Source organism: Strix aluco, chromosome 2 (assembly GCF_031877795.1).
Source record: "Strix aluco isolate bStrAlu1 chromosome 2, bStrAlu1.hap1, whole genome shotgun sequence".
NCBI classification, from domain to species: domain Eukaryota; kingdom Metazoa; phylum Chordata; class Aves; order Strigiformes; family Strigidae; genus Strix; species Strix aluco.
The window spans coordinates 49,787,793-49,806,511 of NC_133932.1; the positions used below are offsets into that span (position 1 = coordinate 49,787,793).

The 18,719-nt window shown below is 43.9% G+C and overlaps 1 long non-coding RNA gene across 3 annotated transcripts in view; it reads left to right on the plus strand.

Annotated features, from left to right (window-relative positions):
• Positions 1-18,719, plus strand: part of LOC141919329 (uncharacterized) — a 92,310-nt gene that overhangs the window by 34,816 nt on the left and 38,775 nt on the right. For all 3 annotated transcript variants that reach the window (XR_012621933.1, XR_012621932.1, XR_012621934.1), the window contains exon 2: positions 1,447-1,605. This is a non-coding gene — a long non-coding RNA (uncharacterized LOC141919329). The remainder of the gene's footprint in view (positions 1-1,446; positions 1,606-18,719) is intronic.

Sequence of the window (18,719 nt, forward strand, 5' to 3'; positions counted from 1 at the left end):
TGCTGGAATAACTTTATCTAGGAGTTTTATAGATTCCTCCTTTCCTTGAAAATTCTTTTTAATCTAGATATGATACAGCACAGTGAACTCTCACTGCTTTAATGAAGGAATGAAACAGTGAAATGTTATGGCCTGTGAAGTGAGACTCTGAAGATATCCTGGCCTAAAAAGCTGTTTAATGGGCCAAACATGGCATTGGATTGCAGTGTCTCACAGTCCTGGGAAATCTGCATTTCAGAAAGGGCTGTGCAGCCTTTCACATTTCCGATACAATCACTGTCAATCATCTGAGCCTATCCTCCTCGCATTCTGTTCCTTTAATAAGGTTTTTGATCTGAAAATGTGCTCAGTGAACTAGCTTTTTGTGAGCTGGACTCACAAAATATAGAAACGTAGATAAGAGAGCTGTAAAGGCAGCGCATGCTGGAGCTGAAGGTCATGACTGCAAGGTATGTAACAGGGAGGTTCTACGTCACAAGCTTGGGGGTTTGAGGTATTTTACTACTAATTATCTGCTGGATTTTTTTCACTGTTACGTACCAGAATACTTTTGGTAGGCCAAATATAAATCTCCTATTTAATTTTGACAGAAGAAAGTGAATACCCCTCTTTAACTACAGACATTGGATATAGGTCTGTATGTTAGGAATCTGGTCTGTCTTTGCTTCTTGTAGTTGAAGAAATTTGAATTCTTGCTTTGAACCACTTTCTGGAGGATGCTCTGGTGATGGCTAAAATTACAGGATATGAATATCTGTGAAAACTTTGTTATTAAATGGTAGGTACACCTATATATCTCTCTTCTTTCTTCCCAAAGCTTACCTCTATATCTTCAGTGCCAATGCTACTGTGAATTTGTCTCTCTTTCCCTCTCTTTCTTGCTCAGACTTTATGTAGGCTGAGTAAGATCTTGGCCACACCTGAATTTCTCATCCTATCAGCTAAATATGTTTCTCCTTTGAATATTTTTGGCATAGGCAGTACTATAGTGTTTCTGTTAAAAAGCACAGACTTACAATTCTATATGGTCCACTTTGTTTTGTAGGTGTTCCCATTCAGGGTATGTTTTCCTCCCTTCTCTGGTCAAAGCATGCAGGGCACACATCTGAGGTGAACTGTGAGAGTCCTATAATGTGTTCTCCTACCTTTACTGAGAGGCTAAAAAATGGAAAACAACTTGAAAGCTGTATTGCAGCCAGAGTGCACAGCCCCTACAGAAAGGGAAGCACTGATCATATGAACTAGCTTCTGAAACTGAAATTTATTTTAGACTGGAAACATCTTTTGTTTTTTGCACAATTGGATTTTCTACTCTGTAATTAAATAAAAGCAGTTTCACAGAAAGCAGAAGCAGCTTAAAGAAATGATGCATTTTATAGAAGAAAAAAATCTGTCATAGTTAAGATTTAAATTTTTTCACTGATCCCATCCATTTCTCTTTGACAGAATGGCAATATCAGTCAGCCACCACTGTAGCAGCACTCTGATCTGAGAGGCTTTGAAAAACAGCTCATCTAGAAATCAGACCTTTTGTGTAAAGGCTTTCAGAAGACACAGCATCTTACAGCTGTCTTCAGGAAGGACTCCTTCTGCACAGGAGTGAAGGTACCGCTCTTCCTCTTGCTCTTCCTCTTCCCTTCCAGGCCCACTCACTCTGTGTGTTCCTGTTTGTCTTGGTCTGGTCCAGTCTATCACACCTCCTGACTGCTTGAGGGCAAGCCAGCATTTCATTTCACTTCCTACCTGCTTCTACTCAGGGGCAAGGAGGCAGATACATTCTTAGCTAAGGTCCTTTTCTTATAGTTTCTGTTCCTAGGGGTCCTCTTTTTCCTTGCCAAAATGCCTTTTGATCTACCACTCCCAGCCAAAACATTCATGAAATGTGCATGACCCCTCACAATGCTCTCACTCCTTGCTGTCAGCTTTGAAAAAGACAGTGATGCTGGTAACTGAAATCTACTGTGATGTTACTGGGGTATGAATAACACTGGAGCTTGGGCTTTGGAGTGGTTTTCTAATACAGTAGGGCTTATGATTATACACTTCATAATATTGACAAAGCAACAGAATAAAATTAGATATCATGTGTTCCTTTTATAATCACACACAGGAATTTCACAGGGGATATGCATGAAGTATGAGAATAGACTTAAGGTGTCCACTATGATAAGAGAGCAGTTGAACTTCCCAGAGTCTGTAGGTTTTAAACTCTTGAATTAAACATATACAGTAAATTTTAGACTGTACTAAAAGAAGTGTAATGGCTACACATTAGCTTTGGAGAATGATGCAAATTGCACCATTAAATACCATCTTTGCATTTAGATTTGTAACTATTTGTTGTTCTGTCAAAACATAACTGCATTTTCACTCCTGCTTGCTTTACAGAACCAGTTCGAATTTCGGAGATGAAACTTAGCTTGTCTGTTTAGCTTGCATGTTATTAACAAACATTGCTAGTAACATGGGAGTCATCTACCCTAAGTTTGATGTCTAAGCCTAAGTCAGTCCCCCTAGACTCCATTTGTAGGCAATGAAGTGAATAGACAACTCCAGAAGGTGATGCCTTTCACGCTAACTCAGCTCAGATAAGGGAGATTAATTGCTCTTTACAGGTGCTTTTTTTGATTATCAGCTAGACAAAAAGACTAGCCTAGGCTTAGATCTTTCTTTGTTTCTTTATTTGCCTTTGTTAGGCACCTCAAGTAAAGAGGATAAACCCATATTTTGTCATGGATCAATGGAACAGCTTTCAGGTCATGTTAATTTTTATAAGATAAGGTTAATTTGTATCACTGCAACTCTTTGTGGTAATATGCTTGTTTTGCAAAAGAAGAAGTTCAGGGAAGGGAAAGAAAAGGAGCAAAACCTTGAAGTGACCTAACATAGGGCTTCCCAGTTTGTTTGGATATCCCTCACAGTAGTAGTAGCAGTCCTTCAGATACAGAAGAGGGTCCAGCAGTGGGTCATCAAGATGTTCAGGGGCCTCTCATTAGCCAATGAGAGGCTAAGGGAATTAGTGAAAAAGTCAAAGGGCTGGTACAGTATATAGTAGTGTATACTGTAGAACAGTTACAGAGATGTAAAGAACAGTTATAAAGATGACAGATCCAAAGTCTTGGTGGAGGCAAATAATATGACAAGGGATAAATGGCCACACTGAGGCTTGGAGGGCTCAAATAGATGCTAGGAGAAGCCATGTCACTGGGAGGGTGGTGCAGCACTGGGACAGGCTTCCCAGAGTGGTGGTGAACTCTCTGCCCTTTGGAGCGTTCAAGACTGAGCTAGATAAAACCACAGCAGAGCTGATCTGGTGCCTGCAGGACTCCTGCTTTGAGCAGAAGGCTGGTCTGGCTGACCACCAGAGGTGCCTTCCAACCAACATCCCACTGACTTTCTTCTCTTTATTCTAAGGAAATCAATCTCTTCCTATGCAGCTCTACCCTGAAAATCTGGAGTCTGACCCCAGTTTCCTGTTCCCAACCCTGCTGCACTTCTGACCCTATGAACTGCAGACAGGTGGCTGCAGCAGGTCCTGCCAAAGCATCTGTGCAATACTGGGATACACTGCTGCTGTTTCCAGCTCATGGGTCACTTACAAATTGCTCCTAATATCAGTATATCATTCCATTTAGGACACTGCCCTGTGACCCTGTGTTCAAATCCCTGCTGTGCTCAATACCAATGAGGAGCCTGAAATTAGATTTCCCATATGTAATGTGGATGTGCTTTAAAGTTTGGCCTGTTGTCTTTTCTGGGGAAAAGTCAGAAACAGTCCTTAAAGACCTTCTGAGGGTCTCAGTTTTCCCCAGCTGGGAAGCTGGTTTATAGGATGGGGACAGCTAATGCTTTCTGAGCTCTAGATGCAAACTGTGATTGCAGAATCTTAATTTCCTGTTGGGGTACTGGAACTAGACAGTACCCCTTTTATAAAGAAGTAAGGTGCTTTGCAAGCCTGGACATTTTGAAACAGTAACTACTTATAAACTTGGAGCATTTTTTTTGAAAATTAGTGAAAGGTGAGAAATATGGAACTGGAAAATGCTATTTTAACATTGCTCTTCAGCATGAAAGGACACCTTAAAATCTTCCATAGCTTGCATTAAGTCATCTTGATATTTTCTTCTGTCTCATTAATCCCAACCTATTTTAGGTGATATAAACAAATGCCACTTCTTCTGAATGTTATCGCTTTAATCCCTCTTCACCTTGAGTTCACTCCAGGAGTGAGTTCACTCACTTTTCCTATTGAAAAGATTGTAAAATGAGCACAGCTTTTTAATAGTAGAATCAAATTATTTATTTTTTTATATTAATGTTATTGTCTCTCTTGATTTCCAGGCTAGCCACAGCACAATGTATATTTTTAAATGCCAGTTTATTACAGCTTGAAGGATTGGACAACTTTACTGAAAGAACTCTCGAGTCTTTTTCTTCAATGGTCCATCAACCTTGTAGACGGTTCTGGTTCTTTGCCCTCAGAGAGGTTATTTTATATTTGGTCGATTTTGAACTGCATTTTTTATTTTATTGATCTATCTAGTGACTATACAACTTGCAGATCCCTAGCATTGTGCTGTGGTACTGAACATTATGCTTTGTTTCCAGCAAATAAAACCAGTAAAAATTTATGTACTTTAAAGACAAATAGGAACCTTACATTGTTTGTGTGCACAAACACAAGAATACTGAAAGTTTTTGTCTTCGATTCCTTCTTCTGAGCCTCATCAGTGCAGTCTCACAGTAATCTGTCTCTGTCACGCATACTTTCTTGTTTCACTTTGTAATGATCCCCCTTGTATGGGATCATTCAGGCTTCAAAAAGAGACAAAAAGAAACAGAGGTGGGACTTTTCCTTTTGAAATGCCTGGAACGATGTATTGGAGAATGATAAAGGGAGCCAGAGCCCTCCCTGGATGACACCAGGCTGGGGAAGTGGTTGATAGGCTGGAAGACAGGACTGTTATCCAGAGGCACTCCGGCAGGCCGGCCAAAATGGCAAAGTCCAGCATCTGAGATGGGATAACCCATATGGCAGTATAGGCCGGGGAAGCTTTTCAGAAGAGGAGTGTAGGTCCTCATGGACAGCACAGCAGTGTCCCTGGTGGCCACAGAGGCCACCTCAAACTGGAAGGTATTAGTACTACTCTCTCATGAGACTTCATTTGGAGTCCTGTGCCCATGGGTGCTCAAAACCAGCTGGAGGTGTGTTCCAGATAGCTCTATAAACTCCACGCTTTAACGCAGCAGCATGGATATGAGCGATACCTGTTATGTGTGCGGAATGGCACTTGCTGGGGCGTGCTCATAAACCACAGGAATCCTCAGTGGTCATTATAGAAGAATAACAGAGCAGGCAAGACAGCAGGCTATGAAAGTTGAGAGGGTACGTTCTACTCGTGGCATCTAAAGCAGATTTTCGTGAGCAGCCTGACTCTACAGCTCACAGATGTAAGGGGTGGTGCAGTCAGGAGACTTCTTTTAAAAGGGAAGGAAATACTGGAGATGTGAAGTGCTAGCAGGCAGTTGAGATCTGGGGTTCAGATCAGGCTGATTTTCCCCAGAGGTCTTGATTTTTCTCCATAAACTACAGATGGTGTGTAGGACAACAGCTTCTAAATGGGGTGTCACATCTATGTTTAAAAAGCTAGGCAGGATGAATCTGGGTCAGTTCTGGGCTGAGTTTTGTCAGTAATATTGCAATCAGAATTAAACCTCCAGAGAGTTTATATTTGCATTTCACTCTGTTCTCAACTGCACCCTTTTGGCACAGCCTGGATTTCAATCTGACTCACCACTACACTTTTAAATGTCAGTCCCTGACTTGTTAAATCACATCCCTAACTTTTAAGCAAGGAAACTAATTTATTTTAAATAATTAAGCTTCAAATTTAGTCTTTTTCTTCTCTTAAAACTGGAATGCAGCAGTCCGAGAAAGACTAGGTTTGTACTAGTTGATTGTGGCAAGTGCATATTCTGTATGTGCTGAAGAGGACATCAGTAGCAGTAGCAAAAGTTATTCATCAGACACACAAGATGAGGCCAGATTTGCCTGTGAAAATAAGCTGAGGATGTGAGGACAGCTACCTTAGCTATCAGCTACACCAGAGGTTCGAGATCACAGTTTCAGAGCCATAGCCTCACCTGTCTGGCACACTCTGACAGAGCTGCAGTGAGTTCCTGTCTTGCTTGTCAACTGCTGCTGCTTTTTACTTTGGGGTCATCTGTCCTGTCTCCCATGATGTGGACAGTCAGCTAGTGCCAGGGCCACATGAGTGGTGAAAGGTTATCTTTTTGAAGGGCTCACGTCTGCCAACACAGAGCTGCTGCTCTGCCAGCAGATCACGGGAGATTTGGTGCCTCAGGCTCTTCTAAGTGCATTTGGGCTGCAGCTGAGCTGCCTGCTGTCCTGGACACTGTCTAGAAGGGTGTTTGGCCTGACAGATCTTACATCCTCTCAGCATGGAGGTTTTTGGTGCACTAGGAGTTGTAATCACTACTGCAGCCAGATTGTGGCCATAGGCAGAGCTAAATGAAGGCAGACCAGCACCCCAGGAGTGTCCTGACTGGCCTGTCCTGTTCCGCCCAGCCTCTGTAACAAACAGAGCTGTCCTTTCCTCCCCCACTTCTCTTTTAGTGTCAGCAGGGTTCAGATTTAAAAGAAATGCAGCAGCACCCCAAGGTGCTTGTTTTTACTGTACCCAGACTTGGGCAGACACTGTCTGGACTGCAAGTTCTCATGATCTTCACTGAAGTCTTTCAGAATTAGTTGGTCTTGTGTTTTATTACCCTCTGCAGTTCTGATGCCTGGTGTGTTGTGAGTGTCTAAGAATCCTAGCTTTCATTGAAAAATGATTAACTACTACTGAACTGTGATGAAACTCTTAAAACCATGACCCAGCTACATGTGTTACCTGCCAAACTGGAAGATAATGACAGAGTTATGTTCAACTCTGGGGGCCCTAACATAAGAAAGACATGGACCTGCTCAAGCGGGTCCAGAGGAGGCCATGAAGTTGGTCAAGGGGCTGGAGTACCTCCCCTATGAGGACAGGCTGAGAGAGTTGAGGTTTTTTTAGCCTAGGGAAGAGAAGGCTCCAGGGAGACCTTATAGTGGCCTTCCTGTACTTAAAGGGGGCCTACGGGAAAGATGGGGAGGGACTCTCTATCAGGGAGTATACTGATAGGATGAGGAGTAGTGGTTTTAAACTGTAAGAGGGTAGATTTAGATTAGATAAGAGGAAGAAATTTTTTACTGTGAGGGTGGTGAGGCACTGGAAGAGGTTGCCCAGAAATATTGTGGCTGCGCCCTCCCTGGAAGTGTTCAAGGCCAGGTTGGACGGGGCTTTGAGCAATCTGATCTAGGGGAAGGTGTCCCTGCCCATGGCAGGGGGGTTGAAACTAGATGATCGTTAATGTCCCTTCCAACCTAAACCATTCTGACTCTATAATCATTCACAAAATGTATTCTGTTTCAATATTTAAAAATAAAACACACATTGTTCTGCATTGAGCATCTGAGACAAGAAATAACTTACTAAGTGCTGAAACATGTGTTGTTATTCTCATGTCCAGATCCTCCGTCTTAAAGTGCAAAGGATTGTACTAGGCATATGTATTGAGGGAAGGGTATGCTTTTCTAGATCTGTTACAGAATCACAGAATCATCCAGGTTGGAAAGGACCTTGAAGATCATCTAGTCCAACTGTTAACCTAGCACTGACAGCTCCCAACTACACCATATCCCTCAGCGCTATGTTGACCCTACTCTTAAACACCTCCAGGGATGGGGACTCCACCACCTCCCTGGGCAGCCCATTCCAACGCCTAACAACCCGTTCTGTAAAGAAATGCTTCCTAATATCTAGTCTAAACCTTCCCTGGCACAACTTGAGGCCATTCCCTCTTGTCCTATCGCTTATTACTTGGTTAAAGAGACTCATCTCCAGTTCTCTGCAACCTCCTTTCAGGTAGTTGTAGAGGGCGATGAGGTCTCCCCTCAGCCTCCTCTTCTCCAGACTAAACAACCCCATTCCCTCAGCTGCTCCTCGTACAACATGTGCTCCAGACCCTTCACCAGCTTTGTTGCCCTTCTTTGGACACACTCGAGTAATTCAATGTCCTTTTTGTAGTGAGGGGCCCAAAACTGAACACAGTAATCGAGGTGCAGCCTCACCAGTGCCGAGTACAGGGGTAAGATCACTTCCCTGTCCCTGCTGGCCACGCTATTTCTGATACAAGCCAGGATGCCATTGGCCTTCTTGGCCACCTGGGCACACTGCTGGCTCATGTTCAGCTGGCTGTCAGTCAACACCCCCAGGTCCCTCTCTGACTGGCAGCTCTCCAGCCACTCCTCCCCAAGCCTGTAGCGCTGCTGGGGGTTGTTGTGGCCCAAGTGCAGCACCCGGCATTTGGCCTTATTGAAACTCCTACAGTTGGCCTTAGCCCATCGCTCCAGCCTGTCCAGATCTCTCTGCAGAGCCTCCCTACCCTCGAGCAGATCAACACTCCCACCCAACTTGGTGTCATCTGCAAACTTACTGAGGGTGTACTCGATCCCCTCGTCTAGATCATCAATAAAGATGTTAAACAGGAGTGGCCCCAAAACCGAGCCCTGGGGGACACCACTCGTGACCGGCCACCAACTGTATTTAACTCCGTTCACCACAACTCTTTGGGCCCGGCCATCCAGCCAGTTTTTTACCCAGCAAAGCGTGTGATCATCCAAGCCTCGAGCAGCCAGTTTCGCCAGGAGAATGCTGTGGGAAACAGTGTCAAAGGACTTACTAAAGTCAAGGTAAACAACATCCACAGCCTTTCCCTCATCCAATAAGCAGGTCGCCCTGTCGTAGAAGGAGATCAGGTTTGTCAAGCAGGACCTGCCTTTCATAAACCCATGCTGACTGGGCCTGATCATCTGGTTGTCCCGCATGTGTTGTGTGATGGTACTCAGGATGAGCTGCTCCATCAGCTTCCCGGGCACCGACGTCAAGCTGACAGGCCTGTAATTTCCCGCATCATCCTTCCGACCCTTTATAGATGGGCGTCACATTGTCCAGTTTCCAATCTGTCGGCACCTCCCCGGTCAGCCAGGACTGCTGGTAAATGATGGAAAGCGGCTTGGCGAGCACCCCAGCCAGCTCCTTCAGCTGTATGCCATCCGGTCCCATAGACTTGTGTGTGTCTATGTGATGCAGTAGGTCACTGACTGTCTCCTCCTGGATTGCGAGGGGGTTGTTCTCCCAGTCTCTGTCCTCTGGCTGAGGGGGCTGGATTCCCTCAATACAACTAGTCTTGTTATTAAAGATTGAGGCAAAGAAGGCATTAAGGACCTCAGCCTTCTCCTCATCACTTGTTACCATGTTTCCTCCTGCATCTAGCAGGGGATGGAGGCTCTCCTTGGTCTTTCTTTTACTGCTCACATACTTACAGAAACATTTCTTGTTGTCCTTGATTGCTGAAGCCAGATTAATTTCCAGCTGGGCTTTAGACCTCCTGATTTCCGCCCTGCATAGCCTCACAGCGTCTTTGTAATCACTGTGAGTGGCTAGCCCCTTCTTCCAAAGGCTGTAAACTCTCCTTTTCTCCCTGAGTTCCAGCCAAAGCTCCCTGTTCAGCCAGGGTGGTCTTCTCTGTTGCCGGCTTCTCTTAGAGCACCTGGGGACTGCCTGCTCCTGAGCCATAAACACTTCCTTCTTAAAGAGCGCCCAGCCTTCGTGGACCCCTATACCCTTCAGGACCATCTCCCAAGGGATCCTGTCAAGCAGGTGCCCAAACAAGACGAAGTCAGCCCTTTGGAAGTCCAGGATGTCAGTCCTGCTTAGCCCTCTCCTGGCCTCTCTAAGAATAGAGAACACTATTATTTTGTGATCGCTGTGCCCTAGTCATCCTCCAACCGCCACATCATCCACCAGTCCTTCTCTGTTCACAAGAGAAGGGTTGTACGGGTTAGAATCAATCACACAGAAAAACATGCCACAGTGTCTCTGTGACCCCCTGCTCCTCCATGCTGAGGGCTGTGGCACATCCGATAGAAGCAGAGTTGACAGGGACAGTGGTAAAACACAGATGTGGGTGCTTGAGAGACTTGCAGTAGAGCACCCCCCATGGGAATGGGGATCTTCAGGGAGCCCAGCCTTGGGAGGGCTAGGAGTTGCATGTGTTGTCCTTGGGGCATACTGGCAAGAAAGTTTTCTGAAGAGATAAGGATGGAAAGCATAGCTGTTTCCTGGTGCAGAGTGGCTTTTCTCCCTCTTTACCCACAATATGTTTTTACTGTGAGGGTGTCCACCTGATGAAGAGGGGCAGGGAACTCTGAGGGCTGCCCAGGTTGGAAGGACTCCCTCTGGTCCCACCCAAGTGTCTCACTTGTACATTGAGATTAGTGTTGTCTGGCCAGCATTCTGGGGTTGTACATGGCATAGACAGAGGATTCAGGTGAGGTCTAAGTGAGTGTGACAGTGGGTGCTATATAGTTGGCCACACAGTGGCCGGTCCTGACTCAGTGCCTGAAGAAGGTGTGTAGTGTGGACTTGGACAAGGTGTTCCTGCCTGTGACCCTCCACAGGGAAGCCTTTGGGTCATTCACTCCTGGCTAAGGAGCAGCATGGACTGACGTGGGGCTTGGTGTGGCATAGCGGTGGGTTTAGGCAGCTTTTGCAAGACCCAATTAAGAGTACAATTTTCTACATCCTGCAGGACTACAGCCTAGAGAACAGAAAACACCTGTCAAACTCCATTTTGTATTACATATTCATAACTTGTTAGAGCAGGTCCCGCTCTGTCACAGTAATGACCTTTGTGTGTTATACATCTATTGTTCTTTGCTGCACAAAGTCAGCACTGCCAGCTGCTATAGTCCCTAATGCAGCTGTAGCTGTAGGAGGTTTTGGTTTAGCCCCCAGAGTAAAGAAAGACCTGACTGTTAAGTATAAAAGGATGTGTGTTTATTACCGGCCTTGCTATGTAGTCTGAGCAGCCATGGAATAGCACTGTAGGATGTGTTCTGCCAGGAAGGGTTGCCACAAAGGTTATGCTTTTCCAAGAAGTGAAAGACAGTTGAGCTCACTTCTGTTGACTGAGGAAAGCTTCTGCAAATGTCTGCCACATTTTAGCAAAATTTACAGCCTCTAAAATAGCTAGCTTTCTGGAGCCTCAGAGGCTTAGTGTGGTAAAATCATTGGAACAACTGCTAATGAGTTAATTACAGTGGATTCATTAGTTAAAATTGCTGCCAGAGACTTGAATGTTGCAGATAACTCTTTCTGCTGGCAAGTGGCTTATGCTGCTGGGCAGACCTTTGCCTCATTTATGACTCTTCCACAATCAAATGGAGTTCTTTCCTGCCTGATTATCCTAAAATTCAGTTCTGGTTTTATCTTATTTATAAAAATTAACTTTTGGTTCTGCAGAGACTTCATATGTTCTGCAGGTGCACTATGAACCACTGTCAGAAACAGTTCTTCTGTGATTCTTGTCTGAAAGGTGTTTTTCTGCGTGGCAGCTCTTCCTCTGAAATATAGACAGCTATCCATCGCCCATGAAATCTGTGGCATTGAGAGGCTTCCAAAGAAAAATGAAGCTAATTCATATCCTCTGAGGGTCATGTTGTGTGAAATAACAAGGATTTTCCCAACAGAACAAAAATTTGTTGTGTAGTTGATAGCTGTAGTTTGATAGTTGAACTCCTTCCTTGTGGGCACCTATTTGATACTTAAGATGGATATTTAGAAGTGATCTTTCTTGGCTTTATATAGAAAGTTACAGAGATTGGCCAGAAAATATAAGTGTTTACTCTGGTCCCTTTCTTATAAATAGCAAACATACAATCCTCCTAAAATCACCAAAAGCAATTCAGAGGCCAGGTTTCAACCTTACCTCATTGTTTTTCTTCCCTGGCAAAAATTGCAGCTGAGTGTTGAGCCCTTTGGAGGCATCCTCAGGATTCCCAGACTCCTCCAGTAAAGCCTCTAGCTCTTGTGTCAGGTTTTGTTTAAATACTTTCGATTAACTTTTTGATTAAGCTCAATGAATATCTTCTTTCCACCTTGTCTCAGCAAGAATAATATTTCAATTTCTCGCCTGTCCAGATAGGTGTACCCTTGACCTGAGGGTTTAATCGTTATTCAGGATCTTACAAGCTTTTTCATTAGGAGAAGGAATTGATATGGAGTCTACTTTTTCTTCACTACATATCTGTTATTTCAAACACCTACAGAATCCTATTTCTCTTAACAGAGTGGGATTCTAGTTTTGCTCATAGTTCAACACTTCTTTCCAGCCTGCACTACATCTGTAAAAGTTTCTCTCATCTTATACTTAAGAACATACTGATTACATTTCCACCGCACACATTTTGATGGGCTTTCGTTGCCTCTCTCCCATGTGTGTGTGCACAGGCACATTGGCAGCAAGCACTACTGAGTTGCTTATAACATTCAATCCCCGAGCAAACCTGTCTGTCCCATCTTCCTTCCAGCAGCTTCAGTTAGCTGTGTCTTGGTATAAGTCTATAATTCATATGCTGAGCTGTTAAAATTCTTCTTGGCTTTGACACTTTGCTGCTGCTTAGAGAAATACTTTAGGTAATGGTGAATCAGGGAGAAGTAAATGCTTGTCTTCAGAAGACATTGAATTGTCCCAGTCCCAGTGAATCATGGTTTCCTGGTGTGTTTAGTTATGTTTCTTCTACAATAGGCATTTTATTGTGATTTCTGTAGCAGGCTTCAGAAAGCCATGTGATACTTGTTTGAAGTGCTTGAAGTGTTTCAGTCCCAAAGCTAAACTAAAACATACTTGCAAAACTGAACTAAATAGACTTGTGAAATATTTTCTCTATAAATTGCTTGTCTCTTAAATGTGCAAAAAAAAAAGGGTCAACATTTAAGAGCAATAGTCTCTGTACAGTGAGAATGGCTAGAGAATGGCTTCTACACATAGCTTCCATCTGAATAGTTTGCTTATGTAAAAGTTTGCTAGTCTTATCTGAGAATGACAAAAGATTATGTACAGGAATAAAAGAAAACCCTCAGCATAGTGCCCCAGAATATTTGAAAAAGCTCTCGTCCCCCAGCCATTTTTCTGATGCTGCCTTCACACTCCTAGCTGGATGTTGAGTAGTTTCCTACTTCTAGAAATGCTGGCCATTAAGGAGGAAGAACTTTCTCTCTCTCCTACATACTGTGGCTTTGTACATAGATATTGTTGCGGTGAGTAGTGACCAAAAGTGATGAGATGAATCTCATCCTGAAGATAAGAAAACTGTGTGCACTGCGGTATGAAGTTTCTCCTCCAGGCTGGGTATTCATGTTGTTTCCCATATAAGAACAGTTTTTCTTACTAGATGTCTTCCTGAACTTAATCAAGTTTTCATCAAGGAACGACAAGTTTTGCATTCTCTTTTGGCACATGCGACTTGATGGACTGTGCCCATGAGTGCTGAGGGAGCTGGCTAATGTCATTGTGAGGCTGCTCTTGGTTGTCTTGAAAAGGTCATGGGAAACAGAGGAGGTTCTTGAGGGCTAGAAAAATGCAAATGCCACGCTTATTTTCACGAAAGAAGGTCCAAGATCTTCAGCCTGGTCACTGTTATCTTGATAGTGGGGAAGGTGATGGAACAAATAAACCTGGAAACTCTTTCCAAACATGTTAAGGACAAGGTGATTGGGAGTAGTCAGCATGGATTTATGAGATTTACCAATTCATGGGAGATCATGCCTGACCTGAAAGACATCTAAGGTAAGATGACTGGCTTGTTGGATGAGTGGAGAGCAGTGGATATAGTTTATCTTGACTTGAGTGAGGCTTTTGACAATCTCCTGTAACATCTTCACAGACAAAACTGGTGAAATATGGACTACATAAATGGACAGTGAGGTGGAATAAAAACTGGCTGAACTGCTGGGTTTGAAGGGTTGTTATCAGTGGCATGAGGTCCTGCTGGAGGCTGATAGCTAGTGATATGACCCAAGGGTCAATATTGTTTAACATCTTCATTAATGACCTGGATGATGGGACAGAGTGCACCCTCCACAAGTTTCCAGATGATACAATATGGAGAGGAGTGGCTGATACAACAGATGGGTGTACTGCCATTTAGGGGGACCTTGACAGGCTGGAGAAATGGGCCTAAAAGAAACTCCTAAAATTCATCGAAGGTAAATGCTAAGTCCTGCACCTGAGGAAGAATAATGCCTTGCACCAGTACAGGCTGGGGCAGACCAACTGGGCTGCGGGTAAACACAAAGTTGAGCATGAGTGAGCAATGAATCCTTGCAGCAAAGAAGGCCAACAGCACCCTGGGCTGTGGGAGACAGAGTGTCAGCAGATTGAGGGAGGTGATCCTTCCCCTCCACTCAGCACTGGTGTGACACATCTGGAGTGCTGGGTCCAGTGCTGGCCTCCCTAGCACAAGAGAGACATGGACATACTGGAGAAAGTCCAGTGAAGGGCCACAAAGAAGATTAAGGGACTGGAGCATTTGTTGTATGAGGAGAGGTGGAGACATCTGGGACTGTTCAGCCTGGAGAAGAGAAGACTCAAGGGGATATTATCCATTTGCATAAATAGACAACAGAGCCAGACTCCAGTGCCCAGTGACAGGATAAGAGGCAATGGGCACAATTTGAAGTATGGGAAATTCCACTTAAACATTTACTCTAAGGCTGATCAAACACTGGCACAGGTTGCCCAGAGAGGTTGTGGAGTCTCCATCCTTGGAGATACTCAAAATGTGATTGGGCATGGCTCTGGGCAACCTGCTCTCACTGACCCTGCCCTGAGCAGGGGGTTGGACTAGATGATCTCCTGAACTGCCTTCCTGCCTCAGCTGGTATGTGATTCTGTGATAAAATAGTAAGCGCTGCTTTGTTTTGTTTCTTTTGCAAAAATGACTCAGCAACCCAAGTGTATATACCAGTGAGGGTTCATCTGTGGTTGATAGTTTTGACATTTTGTAGTCCAGTCCAGCATCTGCCGTATCCACACTCATGTTGAACTGATGAAATTGAAAGGTATCTGCTTACTGAAAAGGTCATTTTTGGTATCTTTTAACTTGTGCCATAAAAATAAAGCCAATGGCTAGCTAGGATGTCTTAGCTTCAACTTTGTGTATATGCTTGTGGTTTTTTTCTTCCTTTCCCTGTCTGTGTGTTTTTCTGTCAAAAACCAGTTTGTGAACTCAAGAGAAAAGTATACCATTGGCTTGGCTGAACTGTTCTAGTTTATCATTTTGGAAAAACCATGGGACTGTCTGCCATTGTCCCATTACCAATGTATTAGGATGTCTTGGCAATAATAAAGCAAAATCCATTTGCACATTTGCTAATAGTTCTTCCACAGCCACTGCTTCTATTTTCTTGATAAACCCCAATAAATTAGCAGGATGGCAACTATTATGCCATTTACTTGCAGTTGATCAGTAGTGCTTTTATACAATGCTTCGGTGGAAGCAGCATAGAAGCGGCATGTTGTTTATCATAGGAACCACCATCCCTGACGTTATGTTGCCATAGCTGTGGCTGCCTCTCCACCGTCAGTGATGCACTGTTCATTGGCTTGGTTCCAGAGTTGCACTCACTGCTGATTCAACGCCACTATCATCACAAATATTATTTTTTGTGGTAATATTATGAGGCAGTGTCTGTAGCAGGGGCTATAAAAGTGTTAAGATGGGAAAGAGGAAGATGATTTACTGGCTTGAGCTCAGGGCTGTACAACAGACTGCAAAGCAAGCTTGAGCTGGTCCAGCTTGGATTCATACTGGGGCTGGCTGGATCTCTCTGTGTCAGGTTTGTAATGTAAACTTAAGCACTGGGGCTTGCTTCCCTGGATGGGATGCCAGTGGAGCACAGCTGTGGGCTACAGGCCTCCAGTGTCCAGTCTTCCCTTCCCAGAAGCCACCCTGCTGGAAGGAAAGATGGGAACATGGCAGCCCAAGATGTCACAGTCTTCTCCAGGGCACGTTGCACACCTTCCATCCAATGCATAGCTGATACCTGGTTGGTGGCTTCATGCACCTGACACTGTAAATACAATGCACCTGAGCCCAGCAAGTGGCAGCTGCTTGGCGCAGACTGTACAGCTTTCATTGCAAGGGTGTAGCTCCGTATGTTGCACCCTACAGCAGGGAGAGGGCTTAACAGTTTCAGTTCAGTCCACTTGTCTTTGCATGACAAAACTTGAAAGCATGCAGGCTTTTATCCTAACTGATAATTTTCAAGCATTTCAAGCCTCCCCCTGGGAAACGCTGCATGCCTACTGCTCCCTACAGAACCTATAGGGCCAGAGGGATGCAGCACTTAACGGAAGTTGGACCACATGGGAACAGTTGGCCTTTGACTTCCATCAGTCCGTTTTAGCAGATTCTGCAGTGATCACTGTGAACACAAAAGACTACCACAATGCTATATGAGAAGATTTTCAAAGGTGAAAACGCTGCCAGTGGAAATAAAGTGAACTTCAGCTATGTAGAACTGAGCCTGCAGCATGGGATTTTTCTTAGAGACAATTATTTTTTCCCTCAGTCTGATAGTCTGAAATGTTCCAGATTTCATTTCAGGGAAACATTCATTAAGCAGTCATAGCTAGATATCTGTTAGGTGGTTGGTGAAACAAAGTTCATTGGCTGATCCATATCCAGAAATATTGTTAAAATCCAAGAATTTTATGTAATATTGTATTGCTTAGATACCAGATATTGCTATGCCCAAGCGTTTTAACACAGGACAGGTCTTAAAAAATCATGGTTATTCTTTCAAGCGGAAATTGCTGTAAACATGTTCAGCAGAAGCTATGAAAATAATGTGAAAATAGATATATGTGATCCAACATCTGTCATCTCAGGAATTAGATATTTCCCCAAATGTTTTTTTACCATTTTGCATCTTCCTATTATATGATGAATTATTAGCTTGAGGATATAAGAAACTGGTAGTATCACCTGTGCTGCTGCTGGAAATCAAATGTTCAAGAGCAACAGCCAATAACCCCACTGGATGGCAGGAGGACAAGGAAATTTGCTGAAATATTGCTTTGCACCTTTTGTGACCACCAGCTCCTGTACAAAGCTGAGTACTGAATATTAGTTGACTTTGTCCTTTGTGAAAGTCACTTAAAAGAAATTGCAGGAGGTGCAGAATCAAGCATCAACATTTACAATTTAAAAACCTTCTAGCAAAGTGAATAAGAATGTATATCTTTACTGGATCAGAGCCTTGACTTGCAAATGGGTCCATTCAGCTGCTCACATGAATCCAGCAATGGATCTCGGTTTAAGAATTTCTTGTGAAGTCTCCATTAGACCTAAGAAGGGCTTTGAAAACTTATTTTTAGACAGTAAAGGACAGAAGGGATCAGCAGAACGATGGAGTCTGACCTCCCGCATAATCCTGCACCTCCTCCACAGCAGGACATGAGCTGCTTTTTGTAATGAGATGAAGTGAAGCCAAAATTTGGAGCACTGGTTGCTGCGTCTGTTTGAGTTGCCATGTTGTGCATATGCTTCCCCGGATTTGGAAAGTGACCCTAAAAAACTCAGGAGTAGCTAGACACGTTAAATTTCTCTCCTAGGACAGTATAATAAACATTTCTAAGCCTGACACAGTCAGTGTGACACAGGAAAAAACCCACATTTAGATTTATTGTGGAAGTTACCGCTGGGTCTCAGAACAGTTGTGGTGTCTGAGGGAGGATCTTTGGCCCTGGACTGTACAAGTGCAGCAGACACTGAGAAGCCTGTAGTCTAAAGGCAGGCAGAGGCACAATGTTGAGATACACAAACTAACTTTAGAATAGCTAGATCAGACACTGGAAGTAATAGAAATACTGCTGGAGCACTGAACTGAGCAGCTGCTATTTTATATTACTGCTAAATGTGAAAGAGCACTAAAACATTTCAGGAGTTGGTATAGAGACAAAAATCTATATATACAGCATGTTGTTAAGTAAAGGGTGAAAACAGAAAGTAAAATGATTTCCCCTTTTGCCATAGCTTAGTCACAAACCTACACTTAAGGAAGTGTCCTTAATGAGACATCAGCTTCCAGAAGGACCTGGACTGCAGCCAACTGCCAGAGAGAGAGCACGGGAGGATTTGGAGATCATTCTAGAGGGAGTGACTGGAATTTGCTGAGGAAAGGAAATCAATCCAGAGTGGCACTTATGGGGAGATGAACAAAGCTCCTGTATGGGAGCATCATTAAGGGTCCAAAACACCAGAGTGAAAGACACCAGGGGCAGGTAACAACATCTTTAGAAAGGAAGGTAGTTCATAAGAATTACATTTACACATATCTGGTGCAGAACAGCAGTGACAGTTTCGTAAGTGCATTGTGTTAAGAGGAGACCCCACAGCTGGGGCTATCAACAAAGGTAAACACGCCTTAAGGAGAAATTAATTGTGTCCCCTCCCGGTTTCAGGGTGATGGAGGTTAGATTAGCTGCTGGCAGCAACATGTGTGAGATGGCTCAGTCCTGGAACTGGTGGACATACAAACATATTCACAGGGAGGAAAAGAGGGAGACTGCTGCTCCCTGATGCTGCCACAGATTACAGGAGTGGGCGTAGCTGCAGCAGCGGAGGCAGAGTCATGCTCGGCAGCTTCTCTCCCTTGAGGTGTCAGGGAAGAACCTGTGCTTCCAGACATGCTGAGAAAAGGAATCTACAGGAAATTGGTTAAATGCTTCTGTAGTCTATTCCTCAGCAAATTAAAAAAATTGAC